The 13,676-nt window shown below is 39.4% G+C and overlaps 1 pseudogene; it reads right to left on the bottom strand.

Annotated features, from left to right (window-relative positions):
- Positions 1-10,365: 10,365 nt before the first annotated feature.
- LOC107139317 lies at positions 10,366-11,610 on the bottom strand (annotated as a pseudogene).
- Between the last annotated feature and the right edge of the window lie 2,066 nt (positions 11,611-13,676).

Genomic DNA, 13,676 nt, shown 5'->3' with positions numbered 1-13,676 from the left:
CAAACATCTGTATATCCCATTGATATTTATTCAGCACCAACTGTATGCCAGGCAGTATGATAGATATGAGGAATGAAGAACAGTGATGATACTGTTAAGAACTCATCTGATAATCATCTGGAATCTAGTTCTGGTCTAGTGGGGAAATGAGAAATGCAGATTGAGTGCTCGTAGTGAATCAAATAGGACATCTCTTGGATATGAGGAGTGCAATGACAACACCGTGCATTTTCTGCAGGTTTCTCCTCTCCAAGCAACACTCTCAGTTGGAAAGCAGAATTTCCTGTAGTCCATCCACTTGCTGTGCACTGGTCTGTGCTGGACTCCAAAAGATGGAAAGGAGGGAATCGTTGATTTGCCACTCACTGTGCAGGGTGCTTTTACCTGCATACATGTTGCAGTGAGCTGGTTTTTGTGCACGCCCAAATGCATGTAAAATCCCTAACCCCCAAAGGCATGGCATTTGGAGATCAGGGCTTTGGGAGGTAATTTGGTGTAGATGAGGTCATGAGGGTAGAGCCCTCATGTTGGGATTAGTGTTCTTTTTGGAAAGGAAGATGCCAGAGTGTGCTTGGGTGCTGTCTCCTTCTCTCCCTCTTCCTCTCTCCCTCCTATTTTAGGGAACATTTAGAATTCAGCTGTCTGCAGGCCAGGAAAAGGGTCCTCACAAGACACTAAATCTTCTACCACCTTGATCTTGGATTTTCCAGTTGTTAGAACTGTAAAAATAAATGTATGTTGTTTAGATCACCCAATATTTTGTTATATCAGCCTAAGCTGCTATGTTTTACATGAAGTCATGACTTGGGAGGAGATACTATGTTTACTTTATGAATGAGAAAACTGAGGCCCAGGAAAGTTAAGTAAATAGTTCATGGTCAAAGACGAGATTCTCCCAATCTGAGAGTCAAATAAAAGTTTATATCCAATGCTAAGCCTAGGGATTCATTCATTGTGACATGAATCTGATTGATTTTACTGAAATGTTAGAGGTCAAATCTTTGGAACCATTAAATCTATGCAAACCAAGGCGGGAGGCTTGCTTGTTTGCTTTTTATTTTTTTTTGTGGGAACACTCTAGTAAGGAACACCTTTTTTTAATGCAAATCTTTGTGGTGCCCTAGGAGATTTGTTCTACTGGACACTTAGGAAAAGAAGAGACTGGTGGCATCATAGGAGACTATTTCACTGAAATTTGACTCAACACTTTCAAGGCAACAATTCTCAGGGGATTGCACATGACAGTTATGTCATTCTTAGCTGCCAATGTCCTCGATCTCCAAGTTGTCCAGCTGGCCCTAATGTTTTCATCTGCTCCATCTTACTGTTCTTGCCCAGCTCATGGGGGAATGCTGAAAGATTCCTCTTCTTTGATTTCTCTGACTCTGGTTATCACTTTTGGGGAGGATTTGGCTCCACACCTGCCCCCACCCCCTTTTGACATCATGGACACTGTAGTATAGATTCAATTTTGCTTCCCTCTCACCTCCGTGGGTTAGATATCTTGCACTCTCTATAGTTTCTGACCACAGCCCAGCTACCTGTGTTTCCATGTCGATTGCTACAGGTCAGCTCTGTCTAATTCTTCTAGGACAAAATGCCTTCAGCATTTCTTTTTTAAACAAATATTTATAATAAAAAATTAATTAATTAAAAAAAACCCTATGTGCCATGTGTTATAGCGGGTTCTGAAGTCAAAACAGTGGAACAGCACACACATTAATTTTATAACCTAATGTGGGTGTATGCATGGGGGGATGTGGAGGAAATTAGTGTTCAATGAAAACAGACAAGAGGAGTTTTTATTTTGATCTTTAAAAAGGGTGTTAAGAGAAGGCTTTCTATTTAGAAGCAATGTCAAGATAGAAACCTAAAACCTCATGTGAACAGACTTTTAACAGGTAGAAGGGATGAGTATGAGAAAAAAAATCATTTACTGAAGCGAATTTTCACCAAATGGCCCAGAAGCACAAGAAAATATAGTAGAGCTCTCGGGGAACTGAATGACAGCAGATGACGCTTGAACCCTAGGTAGGGGACAAAATCACTGTGAACCTTGTAAGTCATGTTAATAACTTTGTCCTCCATCCTGAGATTAGTGGAACCTATTGAATTGTTTTGAGGAGATGGTAAAGAAGTATTGACAAGACACAAATAGAATTCTGGTTTCTGCAGGATCACTCTGGCTATTGTGTAGAGATTGGTGTGCTATGATGAGAGAGAGTAGAAATAGAAATCTGTTTAATTTTCTTGTGTCTCTTTTTCAAGTGAATGATGGTGTTCTGGAATAGGGGAATAAGAGAGAAGAAAGCAATGCTTGAATTCGAGATGTATTGAGGAGGGAGAGAATTCTGATTGGTCCATGTGGCTATTGGTTAAGGTAGTCAGTTGGTTCTTGGTAACTATTTTTAGTGCCTCAAGACAGTTCACATACATGTTTCCCAGAAGGTGACCATTGAGCTGATTTATCTATGTGTTCATCATTTTCGGTTCATTTTAGGGAGTGTTTGCTAAAATTAGTGTCAGTATTAAAATTTAAACATCAATGAAAAATCATTTATCATTCAATGTAGATATTGTTCTTTATCCACAAAGAGACTGGCTTCCAGGCACATCTTTTGCTTCAATGAGGGGTTTGGAAGTTCAAGAGAAAAAGCGCACTTGTCATGCTGTGACACTGTTATTGCAGCCCTGGGATTAGAGAGAGACTTGCTCACGTATCCTTCTGATGTTTGCTCTTGACTTTGTTTTATTTTCTTGCCAGTCTGTGAACTTGTAACAAGGGATATTTTGCAAAATACCATGCAGTAGAAACAGTAAGGTAGGATTTAAGCTAAATATCTATCTGTTTTCAAAAGTCTTTTGTGGACAACAGTGTTTGAATCAGTCTATGACTGAAAGCCAGCTGTAAAAAATTGAATTAGGGTCAACAATTGAACAACTATGTGCATCATGTAGTTCCATCATCAGAAGGCAAACAAACAAATAATAAAGAAAGCAGATGTTGTATTGTTCCTCAGATATCTTAGGGGTCAAAAGTGATTGCTATGTGAAAATATTTTTTATAATTTTGAGACTTTCTCCTTTTTGAAAAAGAATTCCACCATTCTTCATATTGGGATATAATCTGAGAAGGGGTCAGTTACCCTTGATAGTTCAAACTTGTCACCTCTTAATCATGAATTTAGGAATTGGCACACAGCTGGGCAAAGTAAACATTTTGCAAATGAAAGATATGGTACGTCCTTTTGTTTGTCTTACAATTTTTTCTTCCAAATGTTGTTATTCTCTTGTTCTAACATTCTACTTTTTCTTGACCTTATTTTGTCATATAAGTCCAAGTTATAATTATTATCTCAAAAAAAATTGATCTAATTACTTTGGTAGTAACACTTTTCAGCTTTAGGTTTTTCCCCCATTCTAAAACATTCTAACCAGCATAACATTATGTTACTTCTCTCTGGTTATATTTCTTGATGTGATGTGACACGAAGCATCTTACTTGTGAACAGATGGATGATGGCTATGATTAGGGAATGGAAATAAGATTTTCTGTTTTATTTCTGCTTCTCCACTTGAGGATATGGTGGGTGGTAGTTTGAATTACTGTTCCCAGTTATTATCTGCCTTCCCTATAACTCATCACGGAACGTTCATTGCTCCATAATGGGAGGAGAATACTCCCTGACCCTCTTGATATCAAGTGTGGTTCTGTGACGCAATTTGGCCAGTGGAGAGTGAACAGTCAGGACATGAGCCTTATCCAAGCAGAACTTCTAAAAGAATTCCATAGTTTATCCAGCACAGTTTTCTCTCTTTCATGCTATAAGGCTAATTCTTCAGCCTTATACATTCTCAATGGTGATGTTGAACCCAATGTGGTAAAATTAACTCTTGGATATAAGGCAAAATTTATGTAGAGAGCACAGATAAACAGAAAGTACATAAACATATAAAAAAGAATTGGGAAACACCAGACTCAATCCTTGGGATGGGGAAGATACATACAGTAAAGCTATGAAATCCTTCTACCCACAGCTGATGGATAACATGAGTGAGAAGCAGCCCCTTTGCTGTTGTGATCCACCCAGGGTTTGGGGTTGTAACCATGCTGTGGCCTAGGAAAATCTGAGTGCCACCACTAGCCATCTGTTGGCTTTTATGTTCTTCATAGCACTCTGGACAATTTTCTTGGGGCCTAACTCTTGGAAGTTTGGTTCCAAAGATCTAGTCTAAGTTTTGATAATCCTTGCTTTTGAAAGGGTCTCCTGATAGTACTGATGAGTATTTGGGTTTGGGGTCAGTGATGTTGACCAGGCCATAGTTCTGTGATTCATGGGCAACATCTAGCCATCTAAGTAAATTTGTCTCAGATGTAACATTTGGTGTTCTGAACTATTTCCCAGTTTTCATCTGCGAGTTATAGCAAATACTGACAAAAAACATTGCTAGCCAAGAGATCATTTGCAAAACCCACCTGAAGCTGTTGTACCATTTCCTTGCCCAGTATTTCCTCGTGTGTATAGTTTACTTTTTTGCCAGTTTGTCAGCTGGATCGTAGAGTGTTCATTGCTCTATTTTTACCCCAGCCTCAGCTTTCTATTCTCTGATTTCCATCTTGTACCTATGGAGACTGTGGTCTGGGAATGGGGGTCTTGGCTCAGTTTTTAACTCATTACTCAACTCTTGCCCTCTTTTACATTCGGCTCTTGATTTCATTTTGTTACCTGCAAACCCAACTCTTCATTCAGTTGTCCACATCTGGTCTCTGCCTTTCACGGTGACCCTGATTTCTGGTCTTCTGTTGAAAGCTACTTTAAAGTTTGAGTTTGGGATGTATGCCAATGAGACACGAAGGGAGATCTGTTGGTCATTGTGGGGTTATTAGTCTTCTAAGAAGCACTTAGAAAAAGAACAAGTTTCTTTTTTTCTCATTCACTATCAGGTAACTAAGTATTCTTGATGCATCATTTCATGACTACGTATTATATGTTACTGTGAATCAAGCAGAGAGGAAAAACAAAGTATTTTGGGCCTTTGATGACACCAGTACGCTGCTGCTCCAAACCTGAAATTTCCTAAATTCAAACTTCTTTACATGTGACAGATTTTAAAGTTTTCACCATTAAAGCCACTGTTAATTAGGCATTCTATACTTGCAAGCAAAAGCATGTCTGATACAAACTTGCTTTGACTTTTCCAGCAACTCTTGCTCACATTTTCTTCTTTCAAGTTCCATATTATCTCCACTGCATGTCTGGTTCTTGTATCCTGTGTACTATTTCACATATATGTTTTGCCTCTCTCTTGGTTTTGTAAGCTACTTATAGACTGGAAGCAGATTGTTTATTTGTCACTTTGAGCATTCCTTGCAATGACTTTCTCAGGGTAGAAAAATAAAACTCTTGTTTTTACCTGTGTTAAGTTTACCCTTAAACATTTCAAGCTCAAAGTATCAAGGTCTATTAATGCCCACCTGTAAAAAAAAAAAATTGAACTTAGGAAATTTCAGGTTTGAAAAAACAATTCAGCAGTGTCCCCAAAGTAGCTGTGACCAATCTGCTTTTTTTTTTTTTTTTCACTTGTCATTTTGATGAGCCATGAATTGATGGAAGTGGACATTGAGATATTCCATAAAATTTCTATGAAGGGGAGCCTAATGTCCTTTGGGTAAAAGAAGAGTTCACTTCACGTGTTTGTCCCTTTTAACCTCTTAGTTTCGTGTTTTTAATGACTTCTTTGGTCTGTTGATATTTGAAACATTAACATAATTATCTATATTAACATATTGTATTTGCCACCTGCTGGGGATGAAACATTGAAACTATCACTAGTAGCTCATTAACAATAACACTAGTCCCTCATTAACAGTGTTGACCCAATTACATGTTGTGTATCCCAGAGACAAATAACTATAATTGCAACTCAAAAGTGATTTCATAAACACGAAGATTATTTTTTTTGAAATGCAAATCAGAATACATTATTTGAATTTTCCACATAAATATAGGCTTAAATGAAACAAAACCATTCAACCAAATAAAATAAAAATTCAATCTAAAGAGAGGCCATTTGGAATCAATTGATACAAAACACATTCTGCTTTGAAAGATCAAAGCACTTTCATTGCTGGGTGCAGAAATTAAACAAGTTAGCAACAATGAAAGCCAGACATCTGGTAAGTGACATCTCCCCTGGCTATCAGCAGGTAGTGATTTTCTTTTGGAACCATTCAGCTTATTGTCTGTTGCCTGGACAATGGAAGTCTGATGAAGCATTGATATAATCTGCCTGGAGGTTTAAAAGCTCCATTGAAGAGATGGAAAGGCAGCGAGTTTTGTAGGGAAAAATAATCATTATATATACATATATATGTAGACATAAATAACTGTACCTCTACCCATCATCGCGGGGAAGAGACCTGTATAAATAGAAGCAAATGTAGTGTGATATATTTGCAGAGCTAGGGAATGTTCTTTTACCCAGACAATTACTATGATAAAAATTAGGCAAAGATAGCCCAGGGAAACGGGAAGAGACAGCTCCCAGAAAGAAAATCTGTGCTAAAGTCAAGATGTTAAAAGCAGAGACATTTCTTCAATACCAGCAGACTGCTTCATGGCCTGTTTTTTTTTTTTTTTCTTTTTTCTGTTGACAGAAAAAAATACTGCCAGAGGAAAAGGGGCCAAGGGATGGTAAAGGAAGGGAAACATCAGTGGGGAGAACAAAACTTTGAAATTTACAGTCCAGAACACCGGCTTCCAAGATTTTCTTAGAAAGTCTCCGTTGGACAAACATTCAATATAATAATGATGCCTATTCTTGTTCTATTATTTAACAAGGCTATGTGGTCGATAAGATGCTGTATTTACCATTTAAAATGTTAAAATAACCAAACATACACTGAGTGCTGGAAATCTCCCAGGCACTGTTGAATGCTGGAGGGGAGACTTTAAACCAGGAACATGACTTGGGACCTAGCTTTCAGGAAGACGTCTGTCTCAGGCATTAATATAAAGCAAAGCCTGTCACTGGGAAAAGTACCAAGTGTTATGGACTCCCCACGAGGCTAAAAGAACAGGAGAAATTCAGCTCTGGCTCTGGCAAAATACTCTGAGTCTCATTTCCCTGTTTTAAATGCACTCTTCTCTGATCTGCCGACAACAGGGAGACTCAAATGATGGGAGGGTTCTGAAAAGTACTTTTGGGATGACAACACACCCAGTGAAAATGTTCATGCCCTCTATGGAGAATAGGCAGAGGGGGAATTGATTCGGACAGAGGTCACACTCTGGGAGCTCCATGAAACTCTAGAGCAGGCCCAGGGTACTTGACCATCCGGAATGTGCTGAGTTCAGGAGTTAACCTGATCCTGGGGATCGATTGTAATTGACTTATGTCACACAGATTTTGCCATTTTTGCAGGAACCTTTGATGGAAAGTCATTAGAACATTACATCGTTCCTTAACACGTCCAATATGAAGGAAAATATTTCTTTGCTCAATATTCTCAAATTCCTGGTGCTTACTTTCTAGAATATGCCCTCTTCAGTCTTTCTTCTGCACGGATGAGGTGTCTTCCATGTATTTGTACAAAAGTATGTAATTTAAACCTGCCTTGTGTCTTGGCCCTTGCAATTTTGAATGTGTCATTTATTAGTTTATTTCAGTTTTGCAGCAAACATCAGGCACAGATGGTGGAACAGACAGTATCTTGTCCATTTCACTGAGGAAGAGGATGAGGCGCATTTGCCCAGTGACTCAGTGCTAACAGGGACACAGCAAACACAGAGGTTGAGGTTTCACTTTCGGCTATTTTTATTAACAGTGTTCTTTCTTGTCTGAACTCGGCACAGACATGGAGCCAGAAGCAAGAGCAGGGCCAGTTAAAAGCATCATCTAAATAACCCTCTTTGTCACACCGTCACTATATCACATTAGGCCTCCCTTCCCCTGCAGTGAGACTTATTTTCATTTTTGTTTCCCAGAGCTGAAAATTTGATTAGATAGCTACTCATTCTTTCTACACAATTAAGGTAAGTGATAAAATGATAAGATAAATCAAGGGCACTTATGTGTCCTAATAGCATGACATTGGCAAGCATTTATTTTTGGGCTTTCTGACTTTGGTTAAATTATCTTTCAGTCTTTCTCAATGTCTTTTCCATAATGGGCCATTTGCTTGTTGACTATGAGGTGGGGACTGCCTTCTTATTTTGACCCTGCAGGTTCTTCTCCCCAGGGGTATGAGATCACTATTCTAATATTGGAACTTGGATTTCTAATGAATCATAGATACCTAGGTATGAGATGAAAAGGGACTTCTTTCACCAAGTTTGAGTCTAAAATTCAGAGTCAGGATCCCATGATTGAGGTCAGTCCCCTGATTGCAATTTATTCAAAACCATACTGTCTAGCAAGGGGCTTCTTAATACAGAAACATCCAGTCTTAACATTTTTGAAATTAGTAGAACAGGAATTGAAGAGTTGAAAAATAGAGCAATATAATTATAATTACTGCTGCCTCCATATGTATCTAAAGATTGATCCAGAGAATGTTGCTTCCATTGCAAACAAAGCCTAACTTAACAGTTTGAAACACATAAACAACTTTTTCATGACAAATCCAAACCATACCAAAACAAACCCCATAAATTTTAATTTCTTAAATGAAGTTCTCTTGGCAGAATTTTGATTATCTATACAAGGAGAAACCTACAGCATTATCTCTCTCTCTCTCTCTCTTAAAAAAAAAAAGTTAAGTTAAACCGAGCCCAAAACACAAGAAACTTACCTTTTCACACCTGGCAAGATAATACATGTGTATGAAGTTAGCAACAATCTTTGTATCTGTTCACAGCTATTACAAAGCACCATTTTGTAGGATGTCTTGTTTGATCTTACCATTAAATGTGGAAGGGAAACCTAGCCAGTAAACTGATGTGTAAATGTAATGTGAGATGGTAATGACTTCCATGATTAATGACGGAAAAGGGAACCGCATGTTACGATTTGATTACCTACCATCCCTGATCACATCTTTGGTCACAGCATCCTGAATTTTCAGTGAGCATCACATCCCACAATCCAGAGTCTTTATGATTCATGTGTTGCTAATCAGGTAGCTTGACTCAGGTGGAGCCAAGGAGAACCCGTGGGATTTTTTTAAATAAAAATTTCAGGAAAAGGACATATTTGTCTTTTTGGACTTCAAGTGTGAAAGACAAAACTTGCCAGTGCCATCTTGGCTGTTATATAGACATCCCAAGACTAAGGCCATCACACAGGGTAGCAAAAAGAGAGATGGAGAGAATCAGGCTGAGTCCTAAGAGTGTGGCTGTTGCCTGCCTATGCGGAGGTTGTGCATTATAATTATATCTAATGGTGAGATTCATTAGGCCGCATTTACACATACACAATTTGATCAGTCTCATTTTCCAGTACCTTCCACATTCCTCCCCTCCTCTTCCTCTCTCCCCCATCCATTTGCTCAATTCTATTGATATTCCTTCTATTATTATTATTTTAATTAGTGCATGATATACACACACATGCATGCAGGTTTGGATTCACTGTGGGACATAGCATAATTTGGTAGATTTTATTCCTTAGTACTTCTTCTCCTTCCCTCTTTACCCCTTTTCTCTACTCTGTTGGTTTCCAGAGTTTTTGATAATCAGAAAAAGGTGTCCTTTTAAGTTGAGTGCTGAGAATAACAAATAATTAGCACCTGTGTAAAGGAGAGGCCTGTCCTAGGTGGGTGTGCCTCATGCCAGAGTGTGTGGTTTTGTGAATAGAGTTTGGGCTAAGTGCATATACGCAGTGGCCCAATCTGTTGCCATTTTCTGTACCCCTGGATCCAGCTATTTCTGCAATCATATATCCTTGGACTTTGCCATTACATGAGAGTCAGAAATCCTTTGCATCGAACGAGTCTCATGCTTGGTAAATAGAAGTGGAGTGTTTCAAGTATCAGATCTCAGAATGTGAAAATGATTAAGTCAAATTGGGGTGTGGATTGGATATTTGCCAACGTCCTAAACCATTGCACAGAAAGTAGTTGGATCATGGTTTATTGAATCTTGGAACTGAGACAAAGGCTTCCATTAAGGCGTGAGTTTTAGATTTTCGGTAAAATTGGTCTGTGGTTTTAATTCTGCTAATGTTTTCGTACAAAGGTAATGCCTTGGTTTCAAAATGAACTGGGAAGAACTTCAGTTGAAATGGAATTATCTCACACTTAAATATATGATCAAATCAAACTTACGAAAACAACTGTCTAGGACTAATTTTTTTTAATTGTCTCCTGACCTCTGAACTTTTTTTGGTCCCCTGTTCCCCAAAGACCCCCCAGCTCCTGCTGCCTCAGTGCCTCAGCAATTTTATGTCATTGGTCTCAGACTCAACTTTGCTCCCCCCATCCTGCAGATGGTGGTCTTTTGGATGGTTTACATGGAATTGCCACTGTCCAGGGCATCACTGAGATTAAAGTCCTCTGGTCTTCCAACAGGCAGCCGTAAGTGGTCATCTCAGCCTCCAGTGTGGTCTTGATATCAGCAGAGCCTCATAGTTCTGGGCCTGATGCTGTCCCTCTGCCATGGTCTGTGCCAGCTCTGATTGCAGGTACAGCAGGACCCCCTTGAGCTGCTCCATCTGTATGGCATAGTGGGCCTCCATGTCCCTCAGACTGTTCTCTAAGCTGTCCTTAAGATTTCTCATGGAGTCCAGGTTGATCTCCAAGGACTAGGCTGTGCATCTCAGCTCTGTGACTGACATCTCCACAACTTGATCTCAGTGGGTGAGATCAAGGTGGCCACTGCGTTCTCCTTCATCTGCTGGGACCAGTACTTGTCCAGCTCCTTTTGGTTCTTCTGAGCCAGCTCATCATACTGAGCCCAGATGTCTGCTGTGATGTTGCTGAGGTCTTGAGATTTGGGGGCATCCATGGTCAATGTAGAACTGGCAATCTGCTTGCTTTCCTCTTCATGGTTCTTCTTCATGAATAGCAGCTCCTTCTTGACACCTTCCATTTACAGCTGCAGCTGAATGATATTGGTGTCATCAGTGACCTCAAGAAGCCCACAGAGATCACTCTCCACAAACTGGTGCTTGGCCAGCTGTCTCTCCTATTTGACTCTGAAGTCATCAGCAGCAAAAAGAGTATTGCCAATCTGCAGAATGATGTGGGTGTTGTGCAAAATATTTGTAAAGATCTGGCAAAGATGCAGCTGCCCAGTGGTCTGGAAGTAATGTCTACAATCTGCGACCTGGGGCCGCTTCTTCTCCAGATATTCCCGGATTTTGCCCTCCAGGCTCATCACTCTGTCCAGGTTGGAGGCCAAGCGATTCTTGAGGTCTTGCATGGTCTTCTTGCTCTTGATGTGGCCATTCCCCCAAGAACCCTGGCCATCCCTGCCTCCAGATTCAGGAACTCCCAGCTGCCTCATGGAAGTTGGTGGAGCAGTATGCAGAGGTCGGAAGCCTTCAGCACTGGCACCTGCCTAGAAGCTGGCAGTCTCTGGCAGGGCTGACCTAGTGACTGGGTAACCAGAGGGAGCCCAGGAATCCTCAATTGCTGGAAAAAGTAGTGGAGAGGGTGATGAAAATCATGTTGTCTAGGAGGGAAGTGAGAGATAAGGCAAGTTCAGGACGATGGGAATAATCTTTATTGAAATAATTCAATGGAAACAATTTATATCTTCCATAGTTCTTGCTTTACTAAATTTCTCTTTTAAATAGATTTAGCTGCTGTTATGGTTTGGATGTGAGGTGTCCCACAAAAGTTCACGTCAGATAATTCAAGAAGGTTCAGAGGAGAAATGATTGGGTTATATCTTAACCTCATTAGTGAATTACTCCCTGTTGAGGTTAACTGAGTGGTTACTGGAGGCAGGTGTGGTGTTCCTTGGGGGCGTGGGGCATGGCCATGGGGTATATATTTGTATCTGGAGTTTGGAGGCATGCTCTCTGCTTCCTGATCGCCTTGTGAACTGCTTCCTGCTGCCACATTTTAACTCACCTTCAGCCCTGAGGAATGAAGCCAGTCTTCTATGGACTAAGATCTCTGAAACGGTGAGCCCTCAAACAAACTTCTCCTCCTCTAGAATTGTTCTGGTCAGACCTTTTAATCACAGCAGGAAAAAAGGTGACTAAAATAGCTACCTTACATTTTTCTGGAGAATTTTCACCATTTTTGATGTTATGTATTTATGCTTTCTTCTCTTTAATGATTAATCCTCAACAGATATTTTCATATTTATGATATATTTAAAATTTTTAAAGAATGAAGATCTTGGAATTTCTTTAAAAAATATTTATGCCATTTATCACTTAAATATTTTGTTGGTTTTTGCTTTTCTAACTTCCTTTTTAGTTTTTTTTCCTATTTTTTTCTACATAGTTTCTTGTACTGAATTTATTCTTCTATAATAAAGCATTTTAAACAGGGATTTTGCTGAACATAATTTAGGAATATCATTCAAGTTTTGATACTTTGCAGTTGTAATGTTACTTTCTAAATAGTCTTTAAATGTAGTTTGGGTTTCTCTTGGAACAAAGAATAGGAATATATATTTGTACTTTCTCTCCTTTCTTTTTTTTTAGTGTGTGTGTTGGTGGGGGGGGGGTACCTGGGATTGAACCCAGGAAAGCTTAACCACTGAGCCACATCCCCTGGCCCTTTTTTATATTTTATTTTGAGGGGGTTTAACTAAATTGCTGAGGCTGGCCTTGAACTTATGATTCTTCTGCCTCAGCCTCCCTCTCTTATTTCCATGGCATTGAATTTGCTTTTGTAAACTTGTTACAGGCAAGGGTCCCAATGTCTGGTCATATAATCATTGGGGATTTTACTGGCCTCAAAATGCTTGAGAAAACATGGGTGTTGACTGTACCTGATTTTAAGAATTACTCAAAAAACAAAACAACAATAAAAAAACCTCTTATCAGGTTTTATAGATGAATCTACCTATCCAATATTTCTACTTTTTCTCATTCTCCTCCTAATGTCTATCCTGAGCTTCTGTCTTCTCATATGCACCTAAAATCTACAATAATAAAGAAAAACAGTGTTACTAATGAATCAAGATCCAAGGAAGACTTAGTGGTTTGACTTGGGATGGTTGCTCTGACTTTTTGATTGTCACTGATTTGGCAAATTATGTCAATCATTTCAAACTTAGTTGAGCCCCAAGATAAATTCCTGAATCCCTCTTAAGTCTACCAGTGACACATAAAAATCAACTAATCAAACAAAGAATGGATTAGTGGAGATGGTATCAACTGGAAGATAAAAAAAAAAAGTAGCTGAGTAATGAGAAAAATGTGTGATCTGAAGAACACCTGTTCCTATTTGGAGAGTAAACCTCTCCTGTAGGATTGGAGGAAGACGGGATCCAGCTGTATGGAATTGGGGGTGGGCATGGAGCACTAACAGCTTATTGAACAAATTATAATTAACGCTCTTCTCTGTAGCCTCATTTCCACCTCTACTTCAGAGGCCCTAGGTGCCACCAATATGTAAGATGATTAGGTGCTAATTAACTTCTGTGGTATAAATGGGGATGTTTCTGAACTCCCTGCACCTTTGGGATTCAGCACTCTAGGGTCTCTCTGGTAAGATGTTTCTTGACTTCACCTTTCAGTTTACAAAGTTCTGCTGCTGTTTTATTCTTTCT

Source organism: Marmota marmota, unplaced genomic scaffold, assembly GCF_001458135.2.
Source record: "Marmota marmota marmota unplaced genomic scaffold, marMar, whole genome shotgun sequence".
Taxonomy (NCBI): domain Eukaryota; kingdom Metazoa; phylum Chordata; class Mammalia; order Rodentia; family Sciuridae; genus Marmota; species Marmota marmota.
The sequence above is the reverse complement of the archived record's forward strand: the minus strand, read 5'-3'. Positions and strand labels throughout refer to the sequence as shown.